Source organism: Microplitis mediator, chromosome 6 (assembly GCF_029852145.1).
Source record: "Microplitis mediator isolate UGA2020A chromosome 6, iyMicMedi2.1, whole genome shotgun sequence".
Taxonomy (NCBI): domain Eukaryota; kingdom Metazoa; phylum Arthropoda; class Insecta; order Hymenoptera; family Braconidae; genus Microplitis; species Microplitis mediator.
The window spans coordinates 4400846-4418344 of NC_079974.1; the positions used below are offsets into that span (position 1 = coordinate 4400846).

General features: G+C 32.2%; 2 pseudogenes; both read right to left on the minus strand.

The window, feature by feature from the left end:
• Positions 1-224: 224 nt before the first annotated feature.
• Positions 225-3412, minus strand: LOC130669678 (uncharacterized; annotated as a pseudogene).
• Positions 3413-13502: 10090 nt separating this feature from the next.
• Positions 13503-16690, minus strand: LOC130669676 (uncharacterized; annotated as a pseudogene).
• Positions 16691-17499: the final 809 nt, after the last annotated feature.

Below are 17499 nucleotides of genomic sequence, written 5' to 3' on the forward strand. Positions count from 1 at the left end.
AAATCGAATTTTTCAATGAGCTAGGTCTGTAATCGACGTAGAATTTTTTTTCTTGCGCGAAAATTTTTTTTTGTTTGTGTTGAACTATGATTTTTTTCCACATGTACTAAATTAAATTTTAAATCTATGTTGTCTTCTGTGTAAACCAACCATTTGTTTTCAAAAAACGGACTAATAATTGTCAATTAATCATCAAAATCGGTCTTTATTGTCGAGCTGATTAATCAAGCAACTCGTTTTTCATACATCATTGTGTCAATATCTCTATCTCAAACAGTACCTTCATAAGCGATAGAGTCTGTCTCAGTTGGATTAGAGCTCCCGAGCATGATAACTTCATCATTCTGCTTGACTGTAAAATACTCCAGCATGTTTTGCGACTCTATCAAATATCTAAAATCCCGATACTCAAATGTAAAATTATGCGATGCATCAATGTTCATTTTACTTTTAACTCCATCGTCAATCAGCATTCTCCAATTAAATGTTACAGTTTCGCCCGGTTGGATGCTAACACACCCGTTGGTCAATTTTACCATCGCCTGGTCAATTGAACATTTTAATAGACCGCTATTGCTTTTATCATCATACCGAAATTTAACTGCAACATCGTATCGATTATCGATTCTATAAATCGACTCCAATCCATTGTCCGTCACGATCCCAACTTCTAACACATGACAATTAATTAAATTATCTATCAAGCATTTCGATCTCCAGAATAGAAGATAGTAAGTTTTCAAGCGCCCAACAAAATTGCATTCACTTTTTGAACTGTAAAATTTTTTAATTGAAGACTCGAGCACCAGACATTCATCGTCTGCATAAGAAATGATTCCTGGTTCATTTTTTAAGACATTCCAATCAACAAAGTCGTCATAATATTGATCTTTAAAATAAAACTTTCGTAATTGGATCCAACCCAAAGCTTCCGCATAAACATTTCCACTGTGTTTTTCGAAACTCGCAATTCCCGCACAGAAAGAACAGTTCACTTGAATCAAGGAAAATTTTCTTGATTCAAGAATTTTTTTTTGATCTATTTGGAAAATAAATATTTACTTGCCCCAAGTAAACAATTATCTTCAAATTTTTATCGTGAATCAAAATTTTTTTTCTCACGTCAACATATTTTCACGCTTAAATCAAAAAATTTTCATTTGTTTCAAGAGATTATATTTCTTAAAGTAAGAGATATTTTTTTTGGAGCAAGATAAATTATTTTTTTGTAGCAATATTGCATTTTTTTAATTGAAGAAAATAAAATTTCTCGGAACAAGTACTATTCTTTTTACGCAAGTATTTTTGTATTCTCCGACCAAGAAAACAAAAGTTGCTTAAGCCAAGAGAAAAAATTTTTTGGAAGAAAAGATCGATATGGAGAAGGGGAAAGTCACCGGTGCTAGACATCAGCAGCGGGAGTAGTTCGGTGCTCGCTACGAGATCGCGCCTACGACATGTAGTGTCCCTGGTGAGACATTTATTTCAGAAGTGTTATATTCCAAAATTCATTACGATTTTGTTCGGGTACTCTTCTGTCATTTGACAGAACTACAAGTACCCTTTGGAATTGTACTATAGTATATCCTATAATACATCATGATTCATGACTTTAATATTTAATATTAAAGTTACTTGAAATTCAAGTCTTGAATAATTTTGCTCGGAAAAAAATCACAAAAAATTACGTTTCAAATAAAAACAAAAAAATCAAAAAAATCCACACGTCAACCTTTTGAAGAGAGAATACATTTTTGACTGAGAAAAATTAAAGTCTTTATTAAAAAAGCAAACTTTTGGAGCAAGAAATTTTTTTTTCTTGACCCAAGCAACTTTTATTTGCACTTAAGCAATTCATTTTTCGGAGCAAGAGAATTTTTTTCTTGGGCCAAGAGATTTTTTCTTGGCCCAAGGGATTTTTTTTTTTCAATCAAAACGTTTATTTTTTGGAGCAAGAAAATTTTTTCCTTGGACCAAGAAATTTTTTCTTAGCCTAAGTTAACTTTTTTTCGTTCAAAACTTTGAGTTTTCGGAGTAAGAAATTTTTTTTCTTGGGGCAAGAAAAAGTTTTTTGGCCGAAGTTAAACTTTTTTTCGTTTAAAACGTTGATTTGTTGTCAAGAGATGACTTCTTTTCTGTAGCGAAGAATTTTTTTTCTTAAACCAAGAAATTTTCAATTTCACTTCAAAAATCAATTTTTTCGGAGCAAGAGAATTTACTGTCTCGAACCAAAAAAAAGTTTTTGAATCAAGTGTTTTACTTTTATTGAATCAAGAAAAAAAATCCGGAAGACAATATTTTTCTTGAACCAAGTTAACTGTTTTTTCTGTGCGGCTGCTGAATCCTCACGGAAAATGAAAATTTATCAGTTTTGAACAGACTTATTCCACCAGATGGGAATATAAACACACCCAATATGCCCGTGATGCCCCAATATGGATACTGACTAGTTTTCATAGCGTCGATGGACATCAGTCCAAGGGTCGTATAATTAATCGACGGATGGAGAAGTTTCGGAATCAGTTTCTTGCTGAAATCGTACAGATTTGATGGTAAATTGAGACTCGAGCAAACGACAGCATAAAAATCAGGAAATTGTAACGAGTTGACAAGACCGAAAAATTCACTATAATTTATTACGTCATCATGCATCACGGCTGATAAATCTTGATAGATTCCATCGCTAATTTTATCACCTTTGTTATACTCTTGAGATAAATAATTTTTCAGATCAGTAAATTTATGATTACTTATGTCTGCCAAAAAAGCCGGATAATTATAAAAATAATTCGTCACCAAACGGGAAACCGATATATTTATAAAATCTATCACGGGGTCAAAGTCATCAAATTTAAGCTCCAAGTCCACGGATGGTATTAATTTTATGATCGTTCGATGGTATTTGAGTTTTAATTCGTCAATGGTACCGATTATTTGTTACATTGAGAAAAACGTTGGCAAATCGATCCAGAAAAGTCGCCATGCATCATCCCAGGGTATTTTGTCGTTGGTGAATTTTCGGGGCAAAGCATTCAGAAGTCGCTTCATAATGTCTTTGACTATTCTCAATTTTTTTTTTATGTAACCTGTGACAGGTTTATCATCAATCGTGATCGAATTCCAAAGCAGCACGATGGCAAATCCAGTCAATTCCCCCAATTTTTCAGCTCGATATTGCCAGTTTCGAATATCGTCGTGTGGTGTTTGTTTCGGATCGAATGAATAGTTTTTGATTCTCAATTCATCTTTGTCTCTTATTTCATTGTTTACTGTACTAAATAATCTGAGGTTTTTTTTTCAAATCTAAGGTGGCAATATCACGCTCTCTATGATTCATTATGTGTAATTGAGTATCATCTCAAAGTAAAAAGAATAGTGTTATGAACATAAGTTCTATAATAGTTATTATTAATGATATTTTCGAGTATACGTTCGATGTAGAAGGTTAATTACAATATTATTAATTGATTTTTCTAATAGAATACTTGAATTTACGTTTTGGCTCAAATTTTTACTTTGGCAAACTTGTAATATGTTTATGTGGTTATATGATTTCAATAGTAATGAGTAATAGCATTCATTTGAGTAAATGTATGTTTGATCGGTGAATATATATAATTAGTGAAATATTTTTAATTAATAGTCTTATGAAAGATGACCCTGAAAGTAGCAGATATCCGACGAAAAATTAGTTTAGCTAGGGATATCTAGGGTAATAATAAAGTTACCATAAATTTGAAAGTTGCCACTTGTTCATTGACTCGAGATCTTTAAGTGGTAGATTTAAAAAAATTTTTTTTTGAAATATGGAAGCTGTATGTAGGCAATAATTTTTAATTATTTTTAACTTCCTGCAAAGAAAATTGCAAATTTTCGTAAAACAGTTCGATTTTCAAAAATCGAGTTTTTATCAGATGTCAACGTTTTGAGGTCCTAGAAAGCTATTCTGACTATTCCCGGATGGACGTCCGTGTGTGTATGTGTGTGTGTGTGTGTGTATACTTTTTTTGTCCGACGATATCTTTGGAACGAATCAACCGATTTGAATGTACTTGGTGGCAATCGAAAGGGCTCACCAAAATTCAGAATCGATTAGATTTTGGGGTAGATCAGTCATGTAGTTCACGAGTTATACGAAGAATAAAAATTAAAAATGTTTTTTGATTTGATTTTCTGCGCATAACTTATAAACCGATTGTCCAATTTTCCTCAAAATGTAATCAGTTTTATGTCTTGTTGAGCCTTTTCGATTGCCACCAAGAACGTCCAAATCGGTTCATTCCATCCAAAGATATCGTCGGACAAAAATTATAATTCTTCAGTGAAGCTATGTTTTACCGGCCTAACTCGAAGAGCTCAAAAATTTACAAATAATAATGTTTCCGAGCTCTCTGAGCTCAAAAACAGCGGGAAGTTTTGGGGCTGGCCCGGAGGGTCAGACGGTTTTCAGATTTTTTTTTTTAGTTTTTTATTGATTTTGCAGAAACGACTTATAAATATGCACATGTAGAAAATTAAAATAACTACAGGTGGATTTTTTTCAAATATTTTTTTTTTATGATTTATCATCTAAAAAAAAAAAAATCAAAAAATTATGAGATGTCTGCTAACTTCAGTATCATTAATTATCTTTATTAGGCATTAAATAAATAAATATTAATTTTAAAAGAGTTTTGGACAAAGGATATGAGTTGAGGTATATATAAAACTTGAGTTAATTTTTACGTGTTAAAAAATTTGGTGGCCCTGAAAAGGGCCGTTTTCAACTCAAAGTTCGGGAACTTGAGTATCTAATTATCTGCATCGTCGCCTAGAAAAATGGTCAGCTCTATCTGTAAAATTAGATTTCCGTCCACCAGTAGACGCATTAAGTCGGGGTCACTTCGTTTGAAGAAATCTCCGAGGTATATGTAATTGTCGTAGTCGTTGAAAGGATGTATTTTTCTAGGCAGTCTCAGTAGGTTACCTCCCTCATCCACTACACAGCATTCGAGCTCGAAGCTGATTTCGGAATACTCCGATTTCAATGGAAGGATCCCCAAGGAGATCCAGTGTTCATCTTTTTTGTTGTGGCTAACCTCCACTTTGAAGCCCCAAACGTCGTTAACGTCGACGGCTGAACAAAACTTCCTGTATATCGGAGTAATTGTCCCAGTCTCGTTGGTGAAGAGAAGTTTATCGAAGTCCTCCACCACAAAGATGCTTGCACTTGTGCACCTTAATTTTTGAAAACCACAGTCCATGATGATTCAGGCAATTGATCGTCACTAAATAAAGAATTTAACTTGCGAGACGTACAGCGCAACGTTTCGAGCGTTATGACTGCTACTGACCGTGTGACTCATATATAAACACGGATCACCCCCTTCACTAAATTTTAACTAACTACCAGAATGGTAAATTTTACCCCCACTCCTTAGAAAGGACCAATCATGACGATCTTATTTTCTCTCTTCATTCTTAATTTTAACTAATTAAAATCGAGGAATTGCATCACTATGAAATATGATCAATGTAAGTGGACTTTTTATAATAAATTGAATTTACACTGGCATGTAAATCCAGCCAACAAGAAATTTAAATCCATATTAATATTTTTATTTTAAATTATACTCAAGTTGGGACGATGATGAAAATAAATAAATAAGTACAAATTTTATATCTCGGTACTAAAACCATAAGGGCGTATCTCAAATTATACGCTTTTTTGGTTCTGCAGAAGCAAAAAGGCGCATAAAAAAATTTTTTTTTGCTTCAATCAATATAAAAATGTTGAAAAAATTAAAATCTATGGATAAAAACGAAAAAAATAATTTTCTTGTTATACGCCTTGTTGGTTTTAAGAAATGACTTTTTAAAGTTTGAGATAGAAATATTGAAACAACGTTGTATGAAAAACGAGTTGCTTGATTAATCAGCTCGCCAATTATGACCGATTCTGATGATTAATTGACAATTATTAGTCCGTCTTTTAAAAAAAAATGGTCGGTCATCACAGAAGACGACATAGATTCAAAATTTACTTTTGTGCATTTGGCAAAAATCATACTTCAACACAAACAAAAAAAAAAAAATTGTCGCGCAAGAAACAAAAAATCTACGTCGATGACAGGCCTAGCTCATTGAAAAATTCAATTTCCCATATAACTAACACAGGAAAATTTTTATTTACTTTGAATAGTTTTAACTCGTTAACAAATTAATAGATCGCATAGATCAATAGACATGTCTATTAGAGTGGGCCGAAAATCCGCTTTTTTTTTTCATTTTCATTATTAATACCGAAAATATTTTTCCTTGTACAAAAAAAAAATTTTTCGGAAATCAAAAAAAATTTTAGGTCGATATCTTAGGCTCGCCAAATCCCGCTAACGTTAGAAGTTGTTTAAAATTTTTTTTCAACTTATTTTGATCGGAAATTTAATTCTCTACAAAAAAGGTCATATAATAAAATTACGTAAAGTTGATAGTTACTCAGATAATTGCAATTTTGCTCTAAAAAATGAAATTTTTCAAGATATTATTACTTTTTCAGGGTAAAAAATAAATTTTATCACATAAATTTCGCAGGAAATCCAATTTTCTACGAAACAGACCTAATAAAAATTTATTTAAAGTTGATAGTTACAAAGATAATAGCAATTTTGAGTAAAAACCACCAAATGACGAGAAATGTGACTATTTAAACATAAAACTGCCAGTTTCTGAATAACTATAAATTTCAATTTTTACCAGAGGACCAATTTTGTAAGAAATTTTATTTTCCATGAAATTTATATGATAAAATTTATATTTTACCCTGAAAAAGTGATCATATCTTGAAAAATTATATTTTCTAGAACAAAATTGCAATTATCTCAGTAACTATTAATTTGACGTAATTCTATTATAGGACCTTTTATGTAGAGAATTAAATTTCCGATCAAAATGTGTTGAAAAAAAATTTTAAACAACTTCAAACTTTAGCGGGATTAGGCGAGCCTAAGATATTAAGCTAAAATTTTTTTTGATTTCCGAAAAATTTTTTTTTTGTACAAAGAATAATATTTTTGGTATTAATAATGAAAATTAAAAAAAAACGTATTTTCGGCGCACTCTTATGTCTATATAGGAAATTAAACGCTTTACAAACAAAGTCACTCATCATTTTTTGATAAATCCACCTGTTCAATAGTTATTAAAGCTTGAAGTAAAGTTCGAGATCTTTCCACTTTTCCGGCGAAACTGTAAGATTTATCATAAATTGTTATGGGTTTTTTTTTGTTGACAATTTTATTTTCTACTAATTATTATCAGTAGAATTAAAAAAAAAACCGATTAAAGCTTAGTCTCCCTTAACTTATATCCTTGCTCCAATATTTTTTTAATATTGATGTCCGCTTTTAAATGTCTAAGAAAATTAAAAATATCTAACATTTATCGATTAATTATTTTTAACGTAAAATAACAACAGTAGTAATAACGTCGGTATCAGCGAGCCAATGAGGGAATAGTTGGCTGGGCGGGAAAAATAGCCTGGGTAACGAAAAAAAGTTGATCATTACAAATTTAAAATTTGATTTTAATGTTACTTCAAGGAAATCTCCCGAAATATTCATATATTATAATTGAAAATTCCTAGTACCAAATTTTCGGATTTATTTTGTCTAGAAATATATAAAATTTGTACATATGTTTTTATTTTCATCAACGTCCCAACTTGAGTACAATTTAAAATAAAAATATTGATATGGATTTAAATTTCTTGTTGGCTGGATTTATATGCCAGTGTGAATTCAATTCATTATAAAAAGTTCACTTATATTGATCATATTTCATATACTGTAAAAAGAGCGGTGTAAAAAATGGACTTGTTTTATGAAAATTAATAAAGAATATCATTTATTAACAAGTAGAGTGATCAAGTAAGTAAAAATATTTTAACACCGGTCTAGAATATTTACACCGGCGGCGGCGTTATTTTCACACCGCTTTCGATGTTGAAATTTAACACTGCCGATTTTAACACCTACACCGCTCGGACTTACCCCGGTGATTTTTTACAGTGTAGTGATTCAATATCGCGATTTTCGTTAGTTAAAATTAGGAATGAAGAGAGAAAATCAACATTGTCATGATTGGTCCTTTTTGAGGAGTGGGGGTAAAATTTACCTTTCCGATAATACGTCAAAATTTAGTGGAGGGGATGGTCAAAGTATACACACATGTCACACGGTCAGTAGCACTCATTACGCTTGAAACGTTGCGCTGTACGCCTCGCACTTTAAACTCTTCATTTAGTTACTATCGATTGTTTGAAACATCATGGACTGTGATTTTCAAAGTTTAACGTGCACAAGTGCAGGTACCATTGCGCTGGAGAACTTCGACGAACTTCTGTACACCAACGAGACTGGGACAATTACTCCGTTATACACGGAGTTTTCTACAGGTCTCAGCGTTAACGACGTTTGGGGCTTCAAAGTGGAGGTTAGCCACGACGAAGAAGATGAACACTGGATCTCCTTGGGGATCCTTCCATTGAAAACGGAGCATACCTTAATCAGCTTCGAGCTCGAATGCTGTGTGGTGGATGAAGAAGGTAACATACTGCGACTGCCTGCAGAAATTGAACCTTTCAAAGACTACGACAATTATATATACCTCGGGGATTTCTTCAAACGAAGTGAGCCCGACTTATTGCGTCTACTGTCGGACGGAACTCTAATTTTACAGTTAGAGCTGACTATTCGTATAGGCGACGATTTGAAATAATTAGATACTCAAGTTTCGAACTTTGAGTTGAAAACGGCCCTTTTCAGGGCCACCAAATTTTTTAACACGTAAAAATTAACTCAAGTTTTATATATTCTCCATCTTATCCTTTGTCCTAAACTCTTCAAAAATTAATATTATTTATTTAATGCCTACTAAAGATAATTGATGATACTGAAGTTAGCAAACGTCTAATAATTCTTGGATTTTTTTTTAAGACGATAAACCATCAAAAAAATATTTGAAAAAATTGCACCTGTCGTTTTTATAAATTTCTACATGTGCATATTTTTATCCTATTTTTTTGCAATTAATTTGTTGAAAAACAAAAATTCAAAAATTTTTAAATGTCTGCTAACTTCAGGATGATAGTAATTAATCTCAATCTTCCCTCCAATATTTTTCCAACATGAATGCCTACTTTTCAAATGTCAAAAAGCATTAAAAATATCAAACATATATTTATGATACTCGATTTAGCCGTCTTAAAATTTCCAATTTTTTTTCAAACCTAAAAATTATAAACAAAATCTTGGCGTCGGTTGACTCTGCGGGCCAGCCCTAAAACTTCCTGCTGTTTTTGAGCTTTTTGAGCTTGAAAACATTGGTTTGGATACATTTTCAAGCTCGACAATACTTGTGTGTGCCCTTGTTTTTAAAAAAAAATGTTCGCTAGCATTTCTTTCTTCCACGATATCCCAGGAACAAATTCACCGATTTTCATAGTTAAGGCGGCAATCGGCGTATTTTATTGTTCGAGAGCTGATAAGATTTTGCAATTGTTTAAGTACAGTTGTGTCGATGACATTCACAAAAAAACTGTTTTTTAACGTTTCTTTTTTCCGCAATATCCCTTAGGCAAATCATCCGATTTTAATGGTAGAGGTGGCAATCGACGCGTTTCAATAAATTCTGAAGTTGATTAGATTTTCAAAATGTTTAGTTCAGTTGTTTCAAAGATATTTGCAAAAAACTGTTTTTCACCATTTCTTTCTCCCGCGATAACTCTCGGACGAATTATCCGATTAAGATAGCTAAGGCGGCAATCGACGGGTATTATGAAATTCTAGAGCTGATTAGATTTTGAAGTCGATCGTTCGAGTTGTTTCTGAGAAATCACTAAAAAACTAAAAAAAAAAAAATTTTTAACTTCCCGCTAAGAAAATTGTAAATTTTCAAAAATTCGGGAAGTTATTGGTTTCGGTCCGATTTACAAAAATCGAATTTTCATCAGATGTCGACGTTTTAAGGTCCGAGAATGCTATTCTGACTATTTTCAGAATGATGTCCTAGTATATTTATGTATGTATGTGTGTGTGTGTGTGTGTAAACTCTTTGTAACTTTTTAACTAATGAATCGATTTGGATGGTTGAGGTGGCAATCGAAAGAGCTTGTTGGCCCTCAACTTTCCTGAAAATTTTAGATTATTTGATCAAGCAGACTTGAAAATATTGGCGAAATACGAAAAAAAAAAATTTATTTTTTTGAGCTTTTTAGTGATTTCTCAGAAACGACTTGGACGATCGACTTCAAAATTTATTCAGCTCTAGAAATTTATAAGCCGCGTTGAATGCCACCTCAACCATCTCAATCGGTTAATTTGTTCGAGAGATATCGTTGGCGAAAGAAATGATAAAAAACGATTTCTTTCGATTATCTTTGAAGTGACTCATCCGATCGATTTCGAAATTGAATTAGCTCTAGAATTCAAGAAAACGCGCCGATTGCCACCTCAATCGTCAAAATCGGTTGATTAGTTCAAAAGATATCGGCGCTGAAAAGTTAAAAAAATAACATTTTATGTTATTTTTTCCAGATAAATCAAAATATAATGTGCTAAAATGTGTCTGAAAACATACCAACTCTTCCTCTGTATAGTCTCTTCCGATCATCAGATAATGTCATAAATCTTGTTTCTTAGTTTGTCAGCAAAAAATTGAAAAACCCAGTCTTTAATGTTTTTCTCGGATATTCCATATATAATTGCTCTGACCTAAGTCAAAACTCATTCAAATCTTGATTTCGATCACTAACATTGATTTCTGCCTCAACACATATATTTCAGAGAACATAATCGATAATAAAAATTTAAAAGCCGCTTCTTCATTAATGATTCTGGATTCTTTTAATAGTAATAGCATTTTTGAGCTCGAAAATATATCCAAACCAATGTTTTCAAGCTCAAAAAGCTCGAAAACAGCAGGAAGTTTTGGGGCTGGCCCGCAGAGTCAACCGACGCCCAGATTTTGTTTATAATTTTTAGGTTTGAAAAAAAATTGGAAATTTTAAGACGGCTAAATCGAGTATCATAAATATATGTTTGATATTTTTAATGCTTTTTGACATTTGAGAAGTAGGCATTCATGTTGGAAAAATATTGGAGGGAAGATTGAGATTAATTACTATCATCCTGAAGTTAGCAGACATTTAAAAATTTTTGAATTTTTGTTTTTCAACAAATTAATTGCAAAAAAATAGGATAAAAATATGCACATGTAGAAAATTATAAAAACGACAGGTGCAATTTTTTCAAATATTTTTTTGATGGTTTATCGTCTTAAAAAAAAATCCAAGAATTATTAGACGTCTGCTAACTTCAGTATCATCAATTATCTTTAGTAGGCATTAAATAAATAATATTAATTTTAGAAGAGTTTAGGACAAAGGATGAGATGGAGAATATATAAAACTTGAGTTAATTTTTACGTGTTAAAAAATTTGGTGGCCCTGAAAAGGGCCGTTTTCAACTCAAAGTTCGAAACTTGAGTATCTAATTATTTCAAATCGTCGCCTATGCGAATAGTCAGCTCTAACTGTAAAATTAGAGTTCCGTCCGACAGTAGACGCAATAAGTCGGGCTCACTTCGTTTGAAGAAATCCCCGAGGTATATATAATTGTCGTAGTCTTTGAAAGGTTCAATTTCTGCAGGCAGTCGCAGTATGTTACCTTCTTCATCCACCACACAGCATTCGAGCTCGAAGCTGATTAAGGTATGCTCCGATTTCAATGGAAGGATCCCCAAGGAGATCCAGTGTTCATCTTCTTCGTCGTGGCTAACCTCCACTTTGAAGCCCCAAACGTCGTTAACGCTGAGACCTGTAGAAAACTCCGTGTATAACGGAGTAATTGTCCCAGTCTCGTTGGTGTACAGAAGTTCGTCGAAGTTCTCCAGCGCAATGGTACCTGCACTTGTGCACGTTAAACTTTGAAAATCACAGTCCATGATGTTTCAGACAATCGATAGTAACTAAATGAAGAGTTTAAAGTGCGAGGCGTACAGCGCAACGTTTCAAGCGTAATGAGTGCTACTGACCGTGTGACATGTGTGTATACTTTGACCATCCCCTCCACTAAATTTTGACGAATTATCGGAAAGGTAAATTTTACCCCCACTCCTCAAAAAGGACCAATCATGACAATATTGATTTTCTCTCTTCATTCCTAATTTTAACTAACTAAAATCGAGATATTCACTATACTGTAAAAAATCACCGGGGTAAGTCCAAGCGGTGTAGGTGTTAAAATCGGCGGTGTTAAATTTCAACATCGAAAGCGGTGTGAGAATAACGCCGCCGCCGGTGTAAATATTCTGTACCGGTGTTAAAATATTTTACTTTGTAAATATTTTTACTGACTCAATCACTGTACTTGTTAATAAATGATATTCTTTATCAATTTTCATAAAACAAGTCCTTTTTCAACACCGCTCTTTTTACAGTATATGAAATATGATCAATGTAAGTGAACTTTTTATAATAAATTGAATTCACACTGGCATATAAATCCAGCCAACAAGAAATTTAAATCCATATCCATATTTTTATTTTAAATTGTACTCAAGTTGAGACGTTGATGAAAATAAAAAAATATGTACAAATTTTATATATTTCTAGACAAAATAAATCCGAAAATTTGGTACTAGGGATTTTCAATCATAATATATGAATATTTCGGGAGATTTCCTTGAAGTAACATTAAAATCAAATTTTAAATTTGTAATGATCAACTTTTTTTCGTTACCCAGGCTATTTTTCCCGCCCAGCCAACTATTCCCTCATTGGCTCGCTGATACCGACGTTATTACTACTGTTGTTATTTTACGTTAAAAATAATTAATCGATAAATGTTAGATATTTTTAATTTTCTTAGACATTTAAAAGTGGACATCAATATTAAAAAAATATTGGAGCAAGGATATAAGTTAAGGGAGACTAAGCTTTAATCGGTTTTTTTTTTAATTCTACTGATAATAATTAGTAGAAAATAAAATTGTCAACAAAAAAAAACCCATAACAATTTATGATAAATCTTACAGTTTCGCCAGAAAAGTGGAAAGATCTCGAACTTTACTTCAAGCTTTAATAACTTTTGAACAAGTAGATTTATCAAAAAATAATTAGCTACCTATTTCGTAGAGCGTTCAATTTCCTATAAAAAATGTCGATCTATTCGATCTATTAATTTGTTTACGAGTTAAAAATACTCAAAGTAAAAAAAAATCTTCACGTGTTATTTAAATGGGAAATCGAATTTTTCAATGAGCTAGGTCTGTAATCGACGTAGAATTTTTTTTCTTGCGCGAAAATTTTTTTTTGTTTGTGTTGAACTATGATTTTTTTCCACATGTACTAAATTAAATTTTAAATCTATGTTGTCTTCTGTGTAAACCAACCATTTGTTTTCAAAAAACGGACTAATAATTGTCAATTAATCATCAAAATCGGTCTTTATTGTCGAGCTGATTAATCAAGCAACTCGTTTTTCATACATCATTGTGTCAATATCTCTATCTCAAACAGTACCTTCATAAGCGATAGAGTCTGTCTCAGTTGGATTAGAGCTCCCGAGCATGATAACTTCATCATTCTGCTTGACTGTAAAATACTCCAGCATGTTTTGCGACTCTATCAAATATCTAAAATCCCGATACTCAAATGTAAAATTATGCGATGCATCAATGTTCATTTTACTTTTAACTCCATCGTCAATCAGCATTCTCCAATTAAATGTTACAGTTTCGCCCGGTTGGATGCTAACACACCCGTTGGTCAATTTTACCATCGCCTGGTCAATTGAACATTTTAATAGACCGCTATTGCTTTTATCATCATACCGAAATTTAACTGCAACATCGTATCGATTATCGATTCTATAAATCGACTCCAATCCATTGTCCGTCACGATCCCAACTTCTAACACATGACAATTAATTAAATTATCTATCAAGCATTTCGATCTCCAGAATAGAAGATAGTAAGTTTTCAAGCGCCCAACAAAATTGCATTCACTTTTTGAACTGTAAAATTTTTTAATTGAAGACTCGAGCACCAGACATTCATCGTCTGCATAAGAAATGATTCCTGGTTCATTTTTTAAGACATTCCAATCAACAAAGTCGTCATAATATTGATCTTTAAAATAAAACTTTCGTAATTGGATCCAACCCAAAGCTTCCGCATAAACATTTCCACTGTGTTTTTCGAAACTCGCAATTCCCGCACAGAAAGAACAGTTCACTTGAATCAAGGAAAATTTTCTTGATTCAAGAATTTTTTTTTGATCTATTTGGAAAATAAATATTTACTTGCCCCAAGTAAACAATTATCTTCAAATTTTTATCGTGAATCAAAATTTTTTTTCTCACGTCAACATATTTTCACGCTTAAATCAAAAAATTTTCATTTGTTTCAAGAGATTATATTTCTTAAAGTAAGAGATATTTTTTTTGGAGCAAGATAAATTATTTTTTTGTAGCAATATTGCATTTTTTTAATTGAAGAAAATAAAATTTCTCGGAACAAGTACTATTCTTTTTACGCAAGTATTTTTGTATTCTCCGACCAAGAAAACAAAAGTTGCTTAAGCCAAGAGAAAAAATTTTTTGGAAGAAAAGATCGATATGGAGAAGGGGAAAGTCACCGGTGCTAGACATCAGCAGCGGGAGTAGTTCGGTGCTCGCTACGAGATCGCGCCTACGACATGTAGTGTCCCTGGTGAGACATTTATTTCAGAAGTGTTATATTCCAAAATTCATTACGATTTTGTTCGGGTACTCTTCTGTCATTTGACAGAACTACAAGTACCCTTTGGAATTGTACTATAGTATATCCTATAATACATCATGATTCATGACTTTAATATTTAATATTAAAGTTACTTGAAATTCAAGTCTTGAATAATTTTGCTCGGAAAAAAATCACAAAAAATTACGTTTCAAATAAAAACAAAAAAATCAAAAAAATCCACACGTCAACCTTTTGAAGAGAGAATACATTTTTGACTGAGAAAAATTAAAGTCTTTATTAAAAAAGCAAACTTTTGGAGCAAGAAATTTTTTTTTCTTGACCCAAGCAACTTTTATTTGCACTTAAGCAATTCATTTTTCGGAGCAAGAGAATTTTTTTCTTGGGCCAAGAGATTTTTTCTTGGCCCAAGGGATTTTTTTTTTTCAATCAAAACGTTTATTTTTTGGAGCAAGAAAATTTTTTCCTTGGACCAAGAAATTTTTTCTTAGCCTAAGTTAACTTTTTTTCGTTCAAAACTTTGAGTTTTCGGAGTAAGAAATTTTTTTTCTTGGGGCAAGAAAAAGTTTTTTGGCCGAAGTTAAACTTTTTTTCGTTTAAAACGTTGATTTGTTGTCAAGAGATGACTTCTTTTCTGTAGCGAAGAATTTTTTTTCTTAAACCAAGAAATTTTCAATTTCACTTCAAAAATCAATTTTTTCGGAGCAAGAGAATTTACTGTCTCGAACCAAAAAAAAGTTTTTGAATCAAGTGTTTTACTTTTATTGAATCAAGAAAAAAAATCCGGAAGACAATATTTTTCTTGAACCAAGTTAACTGTTTTTTCTGTGCGGCTGCTGAATCCTCACGGAAAATGAAAATTTATCAGTTTTGAACAGACTTATTCCACCAGATGGGAATATAAACACACCCAATATGCCCGTGATGCCCCAATATGGATACTGACTAGTTTTCATAGCGTCGATGGACATCAGTCCAAGGGTCGTATAATTAATCGACGGATGGAGAAGTTTCGGAATCAGTTTCTTGCTGAAATCGTACAGATTTGATGGTAAATTGAGACTCGAGCAAACGACAGCATAAAAATCAGGAAATTGTAACGAGTTGACAAGACCGAAAAATTCACTATAATTTATTACGTCATCATGCATCACGGCTGATAAATCTTGATAGATTCCATCGCTAATTTTATCACCTTTGTTATACTCTTGAGATAAATAATTTTTCAGATCAGTAAATTTATGATTACTTATGTCTGCCAAAAAAGCCGGATAATTATAAAAATAATTCGTCACCAAACGGGAAACCGATATATTTATAAAATCTATCACGGGGTCAAAGTCATCAAATTTAAGCTCCAAGTCCACGGATGGTATTAATTTTATGATCGTTCGATGGTATTTGAGTTTTAATTCGTCAATGGTACCGATTATTTGTTACATTGAGAAAAACGTTGGCAAATCGATCCAGAAAAGTCGCCATGCATCATCCCAGGGTATTTTGTCGTTGGTGAATTTTCGGGGCAAAGCATTCAGAAGTCGCTTCATAATGTCTTTGACTATTCTCAATTTTTTTTTTATGTAACCTGTGACAGGTTTATCATCAATCGTGATCGAATTCCAAAGCAGCACGATGGCAAATCCAGTCAATTCCCCCAATTTTTCAGCTCGATATTGCCAGTTTCGAATATCGTCGTGTGGTGTTTGTTTCGGATCGAATGAATAGTTTTTGATTCTCAATTCATCTTTGTCTCTTATTTCATTGTTTACTGTACTAAATAATCTGAGGTTTTTTTTTCAAATCTAAGGTGGCAATATCACGCTCTCTATGATTCATTATGTGTAATTGAGTATCATCTCAAAGTAAAAAGAATAGTGTTATGAACATAAGTTCTATAATAGTTATTATTAATGATATTTTCGAGTATACGTTCGATGTAGAAGGTTAATTACAATATTATTAATTGATTTTTCTAATAGAATACTTGAATTTACGTTTTGGCTCAAATTTTTACTTTGGCAAACTTGTAATATGTTTATGTGGTTATATGATTTCAATAGTAATGAGTAATAGCATTCATTTGAGTAAATGTATGTTTGATCGGTGAATATATATAATTAGTGAAATATTTTTAATTAATAGTCTTATGAAAGATGACCCTGAAAGTAGCAGATATCCGACGAAAAATTAGTTTAGCTAGGGATATCTAGGGTAATAATAAAGTTACCATAAATTTGAAAGTTGCCACTTGTTCATTGACTCGAGATCTTTAAGTGGTAGATTTAAAAAAATTTTTTTTTGAAATATGGAAGCTGTATGTAGGCAATAATTTTTAATTATTTTTAACTTCCTGCAAAGAAAATTGCAAATTTTCGTAAAACAGTTCGATTTTCAAAAATCGAGTTTTTATCAGATGTCAACGTTTTGAGGTCCTAGAAAGCTATTCTGACTATTCCCGGATGGACGTCCGTGTGTGTATGTGTGTGTGTGTGTGTGTATACTTTTTTTGTCCGACGATATCTTTGGAACGAATCAACCGATTTGAATGTACTTGGTGGCAATCGAAAGGGCTCACCAAAATTCAGAATCGATTAGATTTTGGGGTAGATCAGTCATGTAGTTCACGAGTTATACGAAGAATAAAAATTAAAAATGTTTTTTGATTTGATTTTCTGCGCATAACTTATAAACCGATTGTCCAATTTTCCTCAAAATGTAAT